The sequence below is a fragment of the Equus caballus genome, chromosome 26, assembly GCF_041296265.1.
Source record: "Equus caballus isolate H_3958 breed thoroughbred chromosome 26, TB-T2T, whole genome shotgun sequence".
NCBI lineage: Eukaryota > Metazoa > Chordata > Mammalia > Perissodactyla > Equidae > Equus > Equus caballus.
This window is the reverse complement of record NC_091709.1, coordinates 23276539-23290647: the sequence shown is the minus strand read 5'-3', so window position 1 is coordinate 23290647 and position 14109 is coordinate 23276539. Positions and strand designations below refer to the sequence as shown.

At 39.2% G+C, this 14109-nt stretch overlaps 1 long non-coding RNA gene across 6 annotated transcripts in view; it reads right to left on the bottom strand.

Annotated features, from left to right (window-relative positions):
• Positions 1–14109, bottom strand: part of LOC111770761 (uncharacterized) — a 200220-nt gene that overhangs the window by 157657 nt on the left and 28454 nt on the right. For all 6 annotated transcript variants that reach the window (XR_002804151.2, XR_011432903.1, XR_011432904.1 and 3 more), the window contains exons 3-4: positions 6180–6217; positions 2373–2561 (exon numbers count right to left, since the gene is read on the bottom strand). This is a non-coding gene — a long non-coding RNA (uncharacterized lncRNA). The remainder of the gene's footprint in view (positions 1–2372; positions 2562–6179; positions 6218–14109) is intronic.

Here is a 14109-nt window from a genome sequence, read left to right as displayed (position 1 = left end):
AGCATATTATTTAGAAACATAAAGATCACATACCTAAGGAGAAAAAAAACCAAAAAAATAAAAGACTTGAAAACGGCTGCTTCTGTATAAAGAGAAATGGATGAGAGAGACTAAGGGTTTTTTTGCACCATCTTGTTGAGACATTCTCTAAACTTTGTGTACCTCTAACTTTGATTTTTTTTTTAATTGAGGGGAAAAATGCTACAGGAAAAAATCCAACTGGCTGTCCAAACACTGTATGAATGACTACTTGTGTAGCATCATACACAAATTCCTTTCAGCGTTGCCATCTCTTCTAAGCTTCCCGTAGGTTTTCTATTTTATGTGATGATTCCTGCCTTCAAATTCATCCATTCAATTTCCCTATGGCCCCTTCCATGTTTCAGTTGCCTGCATTTCTTGCTTAGAGATATGGACCTGGTACTTCTAGATAGTTCTATATACTTAAACTGCCTCTAACAAAATTCTTGAGAACGAAAAGTATGTCTTATACTTCTTTGAAAACCTAGCACCTGATTCAATTCCTGCAACAGTATGAACACATAAATATTTCCTGGTGATAATTTATTGAACACATATTATATGATATAGTCACTTGATAAAGTGACTATATCATATAAAGTGATATAGTCACTTTATACATGTCACCTAATTTAATGCTAAAACAACTCTGAAAGGTGAGTTTAATAATCACCATTTTATAGATGAAGTGGAAGAAAGAGAAAAGGCAGTGAAAATTTCACCATAACTCTGGTGTAAGAAATATCACATTTCCTTATTTTGTTTAAATCAGATTGAGCTGCTTAGAGCAGCAATCAGCTGGCAGGAAATTCCATTTCAGTCATTTCCAGGAAAGGTCGGGGGTAGGGATGTCTTGTGTTGTCCAAAATATTGAAAAGACGGCTTGCAGTCCCCACTGGCCCCCACTCATACACTCATTGTCCAGGCCACATGATCAGGTCCCTGAGGCAAGTGGATAAGCTTTAACAAGGGCCTCTGTCATCTCAATTCCTGAGACTACGTCTCCTAGAGTCCTTCCTCCCTAGTGTCCTGTTGCAGTCCACACAACCAGGAGCTAACCAGCGGGACCTGGGCCAACTTCTTTGGAAACCACCCAAACCCCTTTCCACCTCCTTGTCTCAAGGAGTCACTACCAGTAGCCAGTTCTATCTCCATTCCCAAGCACCCCCCAAAAGCCCTCATCTTTCTTCTCTTCCACTCTGGGTGATGTGGCATAATCCCCTCAATGGGTCTAATCTTCCAAAACAAAACCGAAAAAAAGAATGAAGCATCCTCTGACAACATCTGCTTTCCATTCAGCAACCCAAAGTCCCCGGGGCAGAGGAACACAATGGCTTGGCTACTTCTTGGAATGGGAAGGGGGAAAGTACCTTTAGTGATGAAAACAAAGCACAATTTATTTTTATAGAGCAATAAAAAAAAAGTCCTGCCTCCATAAAATACACATAAACATATATACTATAAACATAGAGAAGCAGGCATTTATATAATTACTTTCATAACATACACAGCTGAATGAATGCCTGTGTGAAAAGGAAATTTTCGCTGTAAAAGCAGGAACTTTTATTACCATGACCCCTCTCATCCTCTAGTCTTCTACGATTGCCTTTGAACCACATTCCAAACCCAGAGAAAAAACATGTTTATAAAACTGCAAAGGTCAAGGCTAGTAATGGAAATTGATTTTACATGCACAGCGGAGTGTTTTTAAATCCATGGAACAGTCTAAGGGAAAAGAAATCTATTTAATTTCTCGACAGTCTTTTGTAGTCCATTAAAAAGGCTCCACAATAGTCTACCTTTCCTGAACCAACTTAACATAAATCCCTCCCATTAAAGAAGCACTTTTTAGAAATTGCACAGAATGCACCCTTCTGCAGAGGTGAAAACTCCAGAGGATGAACTCCAACTGACAATAACGATTCCTACATGAAGACAAGCTGTTTCCTTTAAACGTTTTTAACGAGGCAGAAATTTTTGCTCTGAGCTCCTGCCCAGTACCTGAGTAGCTGGTCCCTTTGAACTTGTATTTTTCTCCTTTCACCTTCCGTTTGATGAGATGATGGGGAAGAAATCGATAGCCTCTGCTTCAGGAGCAATTATGGTGCAACTTTGTCTCTGTCATGTTTGAATTTCAGTCTATCACGGTCAACACTAAAAATCTTTTTCCCACATTTCAAAGCAAATGCATGATAACTTGAAATATGATTTTACTGTTATTAACAACTGACTACTTTTTAAATTTTTACCATTTTAGATATGATGTAAAGAAGAAGAAAACGGTACATAAATTAGATTTAAGGAGCTGTATATCTGAATGGCTACTTGGTTATACAAGCAAGCGTGCTTACCGTGATAGGTCAATGCTTGAATGAGCCTCCTGGGACAATTAAGTGTTCTCCAGCTAGATGAAGTCAGACTTCAAGTTCTTCTAAAGAGCATTATGTTCATTAGATCATTCATTCAACTCGTTCCATTTAATTAAAGTTCTTGAATAAGTGCATCATCAAGCACTATTATTGGGAATTTTAGTAGTCTTTCTATATAAACAACAAATTAATTGATTAATCAATAACCATACAGTATCTATTCTAGGAAAGTAACTTGGAAACCATGATAAACCGTTTATACTATCACTATTAGTTTGAAACAAATTATATTCAGATTGATTCATAGTGCTCTTTCCCCCATATAGACAAGACTGCACTGTATCATAACTGTTAGGTCAAGGTAGATACTCATCTAAGGCTACTTCTATTTTCTTGCCTTAACTGAAATGTAGCTTTCTTCTGATTCCTTCCCTTGCAGCCCAGTCCAGCAACAGCTGCTTCCTTCTACTAGTCCTAAACGTGCAAGAGACTTGCCATTTTTCTTCTTCCAGACTATGATTTCCAGCCTTTTTCTTTTTAAACCAACTCAATAATTTCAATTACTCTTCTGAAATTCATGTTATTTGCTCCTATTAGCTAACCCACCTCACCCAATTATCCATGACCTTCCATAAGATTTTGAATTAACAGATCAGTTTTCTTCTCCATCTTTGATGGGCTCATAAGTGGGACCACAAAAATATATCCATGCCCTAATCCCAGGAACCTGCAAATGCTACCTTATTTGGAAAAGAATTAGATGGATTAAATTAAGGATCTTGAAATGAGATTGTCCTGGATTATCTGTGTGGGCCCTAAATGCTGTCACATGTGGCCTTATAAGAGAGGGGCAGAGAGAGATTTGACACACACACAAAGGAGAAGGTGGTGTGAAGACGGAACAGAGAAATTTGAAGATGCTGGCCTTTAAAATTGCAGTGATGCAGCCACAAGCCAAGGAATGCCAACAGCCATGAGAAGGTGAAAAGAAATCTATTCTCTCTTAGAACCTCCGGAGGGAGCTCAGCCCCGCCGACACCTTGATTTTGAGCCCAGTGGTACTGATTTTGGACTTCTGGCCTCCAGAATTGAGAGTGAATAAATTCCTGTTGTTTTAAGCCACCAAGTGTGTGGCATTACAGAGCCATAGGAAACTGATATACTATCCTATTCTTGACTTTCATTCTCTAAGACTTCGCCATCTATACAGTGCCAAGAAGTCATACAGAAAACTAGTAGAGAAGTATTCATAAAAGCCCATGAATAATCTCAAGAACAAAGAATAATCAATATTTTTAAATATTACCAAAAGGCTGAGATAAAGATTTTAAAGTTCCTGTTGAATTAGGCAATTAGGAAGTCTTCAGCAACCACAAGAAGAATAGTTTCAATATAGTGGTAGGAATGGCATTCCATATCCAGTATCTGGTGGACTAAGCAGAGAATGGGAAGTCAAAAAGACAAAATCAATAAGGATAGAATTAATTTTCAAAAATTGTGTTTGTATTTAGAAAAAGATATATAAGGTAATTATATGGAGTGGAATATAGAGCCAAAGATAAATTTATTATTCTTACGGGGGAGACCTGAGGATATTCATAAGAAAACAACCAGTAGATGGAGAAGATTGAACACACAAGAGGAGAGACACTTGATAAAATGAGGTCTATGACAAGGTGGGTAAAGCTAAGAGCAAGCTGCTATGTTAAAAGATCAGTTATGAACAGATATAGGAACACTATTTCCTCTGAGATTAGAACAAACGAAAGTAAAAATAGGTGTAGAGACAATCAATTTTGTGTTATCATGTGACAGATTGCATTTTCCATCAATATGCTCTTCAGTAATGTAACTGTACCACTCCTCCAACAAAAGATGGACTCATTCTCCTACCCTTGTATCTAGGCTGTTCTTAGTGACTTGCTTGACCAATAGAATGTAGTAGAACTGCCATTGTGGGACTTCCACAGCTTATGACCTAGTTTTGGAATGCTTGCTCTTGGGCCAGTCCTTTTCAGACCTAGCCAAATGACCCATGCTATGAGCAGCCACAGAGAAAGGCCAGCCCCATGTAGGTGCTCTGGTCCACAGCCCCAGCCCAGCTCTTAGCTTACAACCAGCATCAATTGCCAGCCATGTGGGAGAGACATTTTGGGCATCCAGCTCAGTGAAATCTTCAATTGTATATATGCTAAACTCACTGTCTATGGGTCAAGTTGCAATCACAGGAAAGACTCAAAATGAGAACTGCCCAACTGTGCCTGCCAACCCACAATCTTAAGAGAAAAAGTTTCTTTTTAAGCCACTGAATCTTTGGATGTTTAGTTACTCAGCCAAGTCTAATCAGGACATGGAAGAATGGGGAGTTAAGAGAGTTCGTGCTTAATTTTCTTTTAGTTGAACAGAATGCTAAATGACTTGAAATAGCTAATGTGAGGAATGAAACAAATAATTGATTAGGGACATGTATAAAAATTGTTTAACAGTTTTGAGGATCCAATTCATGTCATAGACCCTGAATCCATGATGGCATCAATCCCCTTTATGATTTTTCTCTAGTAGAGCTCAAAACATTCACATAGGTTTGAGGTTTGGCAGTGCAAATACACAGAAAACAAGGGACAAAGGATATTGATGCTTTAGGCACAGAGCTCAGGGCTCACAAAAATGTTTTAATTTCTTTTAGAAGCAAAATAAAAAGTAAACTTTTAGGCCAAAGAAAACATTTTAACATATATTAATATATTTATATAAGTGCAATTGTAAAATATAATGATCGTTTTTTCCTGGAGGAAGGGGCCTATGAAAGCAAAAATGCATAGAGCTCATGAAAGTCCTTATGTGGTCCTGCCTAGGAGGGGCAGACAATATGAGAAAAAAGGGAGACGTTAAGGGCCAGAGGTCTTGATGAAACTATTATGAATTTGTAGTCAAATTAAGATGGCAAGAGACCTAGAAGGATAAGAGATTGTGATGAGGGAGTGGAATGTGAGCATTTTAAGTTTTCAGAAATGAGAAGGGTCTTACAGGTGATGAGAAGCTCCAGGATGTGCTGGTGAGAGCTGGGAAGGGAGGTGGGGGTCAGAACAAAGGAGATCAAGGACCACGGTAGGTAGGAGGTTGAGAAGATCATTAATGCTAAAGTGATCCACAATGGCGGCGGGAGTCAGAAAAACTAGGATTCTAGATGGACCAAAGATTTATGTGTAAAAATAAACACATAAAAATTGAAACACTAGAAGAAACAAAGGAAATTTTTTTCTTAGTTAATATTTATTGACAAAATTCACATTAAGTGAATTTTGAAAAGCTCCTTAATCAAATTTTATAACAAGGAAATATATTTTAAGCATTTCTTTTCTAACAAAACTAATGTAAGTTTTTTTATTGAGGTATAATTGACATACAACATTACATTAGTTTCAGGTATACAACATAATGATTTGATATTTGTATATATTGCAAAATGATCCCCACAATAAGTCTAGTTAACGTCCATCACCATGCATAGTTACAACACTTTTTTTCCTGTGATGAGAACTTTTAAGATCTGCTCTCTTAGCAACCTTTAAATATGCAATACAGTTTTATTAACTATAATTACCAAGCTATACAGAAACTTTTTAAATTATCTCAAAATAGGAAAAATATGGGTATGATATAAAATATAGATAGCAAAATGGAGAGATTGATAAACTGAACAATATGCAAATAAAATTGTTCTGCACGACAAACACCAAAACCAAAATGGCCATTCAACAAACCAGGAAAAAATATTTTGCAACTCACATTTTAGTAGAGGTCTACTTTCCTTATTATATGAAGACCTGCAACAAAATAATAGGAAAATAAGTAAGTGTTCTGCACCCAATTCCAGCACGTGAAGGGTTTCCCCACACCACTTGGCAATTCTCTGACACTAGCTGGGTGTTCTACAATTCAACTCACTTCTGACACTTTCTAACTGGAGATGGCGTCAGATTCCACAGGTTAAGGGTTCAGTCCCACAAGACTGGCCTCCATTTCAGATGCCAGTCACAAGTCCAGGTTGTGATCTGTGCCTCTGACCAAGCGGCTATAAATCAGAGGTTCCCACAACTACCTCCTTGGGTTTGATTAATTTGCTAGAGTAGCACACAGAACTCAGGAAACTCATTTACTCACTAGATTACTGGTTTATTACAAAGGATATTAAAGGGTACAATCAACAGCCAAACGAAGAGATACATAGGACAAGTTCTCAAACAAAGTAGCTTCTGTCCTCGTGGAGTTTGGGGCCCTGCACAGTGGCACGTGGAAGAGTTCGGTTTCACCAACCTGAAAACTCCAAATCCCCTCCTTCTGGATTTTTGTGGAGGCTTGATCACATAGGCATGATTGATTAAATCAATGATCATTGGTGACTGATTCAACCTTCAGCCCCTCTCCGCCTCCTGGAGGTCAGCGGGGTAGGACTGAAAGTTCAAACCCTCTAATCACACGGTTGGTTCCCTGGCAACCAGTCCCTATCCTCAGACATGGACCAAAAGTCACCTCATTAACAAAGACGTTTTTTTTTTTAAAGATTGGCGCCTGAGCTAACAACTGTTGCCAATCTTCCCTTTTTTTTTTCCTCTTTTTCTCCCCAAACCCCCCAGTACATAGTTGTTTTTCTTTTTTTTTTTTTTCAGTTGTGGGTCCTTCTAGTTGTGGGATGTGGGATGCCACCTCAACACATGCCCTGATGAGCAGTGCCATGTCCACACCCAGGATCCAAACTAGCAAAACCCTGGGCTGCCGAAGTGGTACATGCAAACTTAACCACTCCGCCACGGGGCTGGCCCCAACAAAGACACTTTTATGGCTCTCATCATTTAGGAAATTCCAAGAGTTTTAGGAGCTCTGTGCCAGAAATGTTGAAGACCAAAATTCTCATTTCTTATTATAATCATGATATCACAATAGGCAAAAGAGATGGTCAACAATTCACAGGAAAGGAAATACAGTGTTAAACATTTGAAAAGAAATGCATCCTCACTCAAAGTAGGAGAATTGCAAATTAAAACTTCAATGAAGTATTTTTCAATAATCAAATTGGCAAAGGTAAAAAAATGAATAAAATATTGTGTTGGCAAAGGTAATTGGAAACTGACTCTTTCAAATATTGCTGACGGGTGTATAAACCAGCATACAGCCTATGGGGAGCAATTTTGTCAACAACTACCACAGCTTTAAAAAAGCAAATAACTTTTGACCCAGCAATCTCACTTCTAGGAACTGATGCCACAAATAACTCACAAATATAAAAGACCACATAGGTAAAATGTTATTTATTGCAGCCTCATTTGCAGTGGCAGAAGACTTTTTTTAAAAAGGAAAATTTGTATGTACTGATAAGAAAAGTTACTTAAAATATTTTGTTAAGCAAAAAGAAGAAAGGTTTCAGAGCAGTGTACATAATATCCTACCATTTGTGTATTCCTAAGAAACAATTTATGTATCTACATATACATGCATATGATTATATTTGCATAAAATATCTCTGGAAGGATATCCAAAAATTGATGATAATAGTTGCTTCCAGAAAGAGGTTCTGGTGGATTGGCAGGCATGGGGGAAGATAATTTTCGTTTCACATTCTTTTTGGTGAGGAACCACTTGTCGTAGTCCTCAGTGATCATGGAAGTGACCAGATTAGTTGAGGCAAAGTAGTGGGCGTTAGAATTGGGTGTCATACAACTCAAAGAAAGGGCTTTTTTGATATGATTGGAGAGTCCAGGTTTGGAAGTGACCATGAAGGTCTAAGTGAGTATCACCTCCTGGTCCAGAGATACAGACGAAGAGAGAATGGCAAGCATCTTTAAAGAAAGCTGCTTGAGAAGTGATGACATCCAGGAAAAGCCAAGTTTACATTAGGACAAGAACGTAGTGAGTTCCGAGAAGAGATTGAGGATGTTGTAAAGAATAGAATAAGATTGCCAGAAAGCAGGAGAAAGGGTTGTGAGAGAGGTCAGCAGTGGGAAGCAATGACTCAGAGGGAAAAAAGCACAGAGCAGGACGTAGAAGAAAATAAGAAAGAGATGCCTGAGGAGCCTGCATTCCAGACCTGAAGGTGACAGCCATGAGAGGCGTGAAAGGAATTAACAGCTAACAAAGTTCTGTGGTTTCATCAACATCAGCTTGGGCTCGGGCCCCAACTTACCCAACTGTGTTAGTTGGTGGCCCAGTTGTAAGAGCTGACATTGGCACTGGCTAGAATGCATGTGTTGTCAAGTTTGACTATGGCATTTATTCTACAGACTCTCAGCACAATGTCTCTAATAGAAATTCAGTAAAAAATGATTTCTGTGCCACCACAAAAGTCAACTGTAGGTAGTATTGGCCACCCACATGGTGGGCTTTCCCCCAACCTCATCAACAACCTGAAATTTGACTTTCTGTCCTATTTTTCCAACATTCCCCTTGCCTTTGCCTTCGTGGAAACCTCTAGTATTTTACCATTATCTTTATTTGAGAATCTTAAATGAGTAGAAAAGAAAAGAAACTTTAGAGATCATTTACCCTAGTGGTTCTCAACTCGGGCTGCTCAGTAGAAATCACGTGGTATTGGAGTAACATGGATACACCTTGAAGGCATTATGCTAAGTAAAATAAGTCAGACAAAGACAAATATTGTATGATCTCACTTATATGTAGAATCTAAAAAAACAAATCAAACTCATAGATACAGAGAGTAAACTGGTGCCAGAGGAATGGGTGAAGGTAGTCAAAGGGTACAAACTCCCACTTATAAGATGAATAAGTTCTGGGGATCTAATGTGCAACATGGTGACTATAGTTACCAACACTGTATTGTACACTTGAAAGTTGTTAAAAGAGTAGATGCTAAAAGTTCTCAGCACACACAACAAAAAGGTAACTATGTGAGATGATGGGTGTGTTAACTAACTTTATTGTGGTAATCATTTCACAATATTTACATATGTCAAGCCATCCCATTGTATACCTTAAACTTACATAATGTTACTATATGTCAATTATATCTCAATAAAGCTGGGGGGGAAAACAGAAATGATTTTGCATTATTTAAGAAAACAAAAACCGAAAAACAGATACCTCCCAATCTGATTTAATTGTTCTACATAGGGACCAGGAATAACATTTTTTTAAACTTTCCCAGGCAACTCTACGTGTAGCCAAGTTTGAGAGCTGACATTTCAACACCTTTGTAATAAAGATGAAGGAACTAAGGGAGCTTATCCAAGGTCAATCACCTAGGAAGTGGAGGTAGTGTTGAAACCAGGTCTCCTTGCTCTCAGACTAGTACTCGTTCTGCCGCATCACATTGCTTTGACCCATGATTCTGTCCTCTCCTGGCTTCAGTTGGCTCTTTACCCAACCTTAAGGCGATAATCAAAACACCAAAATGTGACCAGCACGACCTTCACACGGACCCACACGTCCAGCCCCCAACACCTATTTAAGCCCAAACATTTACTTGTGTTCCATTTGAGGCTGCTGTACGTAGCTTGAGAAAGTTGCTTAATGGTGCCTATTAGCATCACTACATATCCACGCTCTCTAACCTCAGCGTGAACTCATTCTGCTTGGCCGTCTTCATTTCACCCTGTTTCGTTCCTTGTCATGTCACCCAGAGAGGCTGTTCCAAATCTTTTCTGTGCTCCTTGAATCACCTCCCTTAGCTCTGTACCCACTCAGCAGATTAAACCACCTGAAATGAATGCTGTCTACTGCCCCAGCCTCTTCTCTGCCTGAAATCATCTCTGTGTCTTCACCCATCCTCTTTTCAGGTCTAATTTCTGCCTGTGATTGGATTTAACTCCTCTTTTTTTCTCTAGTACATGTTCTAGCTGTTCGCACACTCTTTCCTCTCCAGTCAGTCATTTCTTCTCTACCGCCTTCTCTCTCCCACCTTACAAACTGAGGAGATTTTCCCATCCTAAAAGCCATCCTTCCTTTACAATTACCACCCTATTAAGCTACTAACCACCACTCGTCTTTCTTTCTTTGTTGAATTTTTCCGTTAGATGGTTTACAATCACTACCTCAGTTTTCCTACCTTCTATATGTAATCCAACCTCCACCATCCATTGACTGGATTAAATATATATTTTGGCTTAACTGCCAAAAATCAACAGTATTATTCATTGTCCCTGCACTAAGGAGCCCTCCTTTTTTTAAACTTTCTTCTAATTTTTTTCATTACATTGCATCATTGCATTCTCAATTTTAAGTCCCTTCCTCTCTCTCTCTCTGTCTCTCTCTCTCTCTGTCTCTGCCTCAGTTTCTTCTGGCTCTGAATTTTCTAGGCATATCTCAGTGCCTCAGTTTGGAGGGCCTTTCTACTCGATATGCTCAGTACTGCTGTGACATGGGAGCTCATCAGAAATACAGCATCTCTGGCCCCACCTCACACCTAGTGAATTGGAATCTGAATTTTAATAACATGCCCAGGTGATTCATATATGTGGTAAAGCTTGAGAAGCATTGCTCTAAAGTTCTGCCCTTGGCCATTTTCTCTAACCTTTGTTCACTCTATTCTTCTTTCTTTCTTTTTTTTGGTGAGGAAGATTGGCTTTGAGCTAACATCTGTTGCCAATCTTCCTCTTTTTGCTTGAAGAAGATTGTCCCTGAGCTAACATCTGTGCCAATCTTCCTCTATTTTTCATATGTGGGACACTGCCACAGCATGGCTTGATGAGTGGTGTGTAGGTCCCACCCAGGATCAAATCCATGAACCCCTGGCCACCAAAGCAGAGCCCTCAAACTTAACCACTTCACCACCATGTAGGCCCCTGTTCACTCTATTCCTGATCTGATCCAAAATTCCAACTAATCATTCTAAGCAAAAATCCCCCAAATCTAGTCTTCTGAACACGAGCTCCTTCCATCCTTTATACCGTGTCCCTATTTTCAACAAGCTTTCAAACATCTGCTATGTGTTTGGTTTTTTTGTTGTTGTTGAGGAAGATTAGCCCTTAGCTAACATCTGCTGCCAATTCTCTTTTTGCTGAGGAAGACCGGCCCTGAACTAACATCCGTGCCCATCTTCCTCTACTTTATATGTGGGATGCTTACCACAGCATGGCTTGCCAAGTGGTGCCATGTCCGCACCCAGGATCCGGGCCGGCCAACCCCAGGCCACCAAAGCGGAACGTGTGCAATTAACCGCTGTGCCACCAGGCCAGCCCCTGCTATGTGTTTTTAATGGACAATATATCATGCTCAACGGAAGTCTTAATTTCTTCTTTCTAAAAACTGTTGTTTCTTCCCTATCTCAACTAATGAACAGTCTCCCAGGCATCCAGGGTTATAATTTTTTTCTTAATCTTGATTACTTCATGTCTGCAACTGACCTTCACACAATAAAGTGTATAATCTTAATTAGTTCTCCCCTTTCACTGTCTTTTGCATTCCTATTACTTAACAAACATAGAAAGATAGATGATAAATATATAAGATAAATAACTAGATAAAAAACAGAGAGACATAGGTAACATAATATATAACATGGATAGACAGATAGACAATAGGTAGCATAGATAGATAACATAGATTAGATATATAAACAATATGATTGATAGGTAGGTAGATAGATAGAAAGATAGATAGACAGAAAGATAATCACTTATTATGAGTTATGAGCCAGCTATTCTTCTAAGAACTTTACAAATAGGAACTCATTCAACCTGGCCCTTGTTAGACACAAGCATCTCGTTATCTTGCCCTCTTTTAGACTCTGCTCACCTTTTGCCTGGATCTCTCTACTGCCCAGCTGTGCTGGTTGCCTGCTCACTTCTACACTCTCCTCAATCAGGGACCACGTGATGAAAATACTAACCTTTGTGTAGTTCTTCATAGTTTACAAAGTACTTTCACAAGGATCATCTTGTCTAACACTCACACACAAAAAAACTATGTACGTGGTGTTATTTATACTCCCATTTTATAAATAAGTAAAGTGGGACTCAAAGTATTTATATGATTTGTTCAAGACCAACAGCTGACTTCTTAGACTTATCCTGTGCAGCTTTATCTTCCTAAAGAACACTTAGAACCTCGTCTTAACAAAACTACTGATGTCTTCTAATCACCTACAGAATGATGCAACCTACCTTTCCAGTTTTAGCATGCCTGTACCCTATTTTGCAATTACTCACTATTCTCAGAATGTACCAGTGCTTTCCCGATTCTGCTTCTGTTCACTCTGTTCCCACCACCTGCAATGCCCTTCTTCCCATCACCGTCCAACAAAGCTGTATGCATCACTCAAGGCCCTGCTCAGATGGCCTTATCTCCATGAAGCCCTTTCCCTATCAGCTATGACAGGCAGAATTAACACACGCTTTCTCTATTTCACTACATCATTTAGAACATGGTGAATCAGAGCATCGCTTCTGGAGTCCAAGTGCCTGGGTTCCAGGGCTGGCTGTGTTATTTACTACCTATGGGCCTTGGGCTCCAGTTCCTTTCAGTAAAATGGGAATAATAATACCTAGCTTATTGGATTATGAGGATATGCCAAGCATAGTACCAGACATAGGTATACAAATAGGGACCAAATTGATGGGGTTTCTGCAGCTGTGAAGCTTCATTTCAGTGAGAGAAATAAACAATAAATAAATAAAAATAAATGTTGATATATAATGTCTTAGCTGGTCACTTATTTCAAGGCCCTCAGAGGTGAACAATGAGCAGGGGCTGGTCGGTTCAACGCGCTGGAGGAAGAGAGGCCTAGGTGGAGCAAACAGAATGCCCAAAGGACTAGAAGAATAAAAGAAGGTGAAATGTTTGCAGAATTGACATGCCCTGTAGCAGAAGCACAGTGAGCAAAGGGGAGAAGAAAATAAGATGAAATTGGAGAAATCAGGCTTATAAACCATGATAAAAAAGATTGTATTGTATTTGAGTTATAATGGGAAGAAGTGAAACATTTTAAGTGGACAAAAAACATGGTCCAGTTATTGTTTTTAAAAGAATGCTCCGGGGGAAAAAAAAGGAAAGGAAGGAAGGAAGGAAAAAGAATGCTTTGGCTGATGTTTGCAGAAATGAAGTAGTAATCATTCAGACTTCAGCACAGGGTCAGGTAAGCACTTACTGGCCGATTATATCTTCCAAAGGCACCAGCACCAATATATCCCATCCCACATGCTCTTCTTACAATGTGAAGATACTAAGCCTTTTCCTTTAAATTGAGGTGAGCCTATGACGACAGCAGTAGTGAAACTATGTGACTTCCTAAGCTAAGTCATAAAAGGCAATACAGCTTTGTCATTAGAACTCAGCCATCATGCTGTGAGGAAGCCAAGCAACTACATGGAAGAGCTACATGAAGGCGTTCTAGCCACTGCCCAGTGGAGGTACCAGGTAAGAGTCAGAATAAATCTCTAGACACATGAGTAAATGAGCGAGCCTTCAGATGATTCTAGCCTTCAGCCTTGAGACACTCCAACTGATACAGAGTAGAGCAGAGAGAACCTGTCCTTACCTAACTCTGCCAAAATGCAGATTTATAAGCAAATTAAATGTTGTTGTTGTTTTAAGTCACTGGGTTTTGGAGTCATTGGTTGCATAGCATTGGATAAATGGAGCAGTAAGTGTTAGCATTAATATCATGTCTGCTAATTGCCTATCCAATAGCCTCTCTCCCTTTCCTTCTTAAAAGCAGAACCCCAATTGTCTTTGGAGCAGCAAAATAACCAGTTATAAAAACTTATTT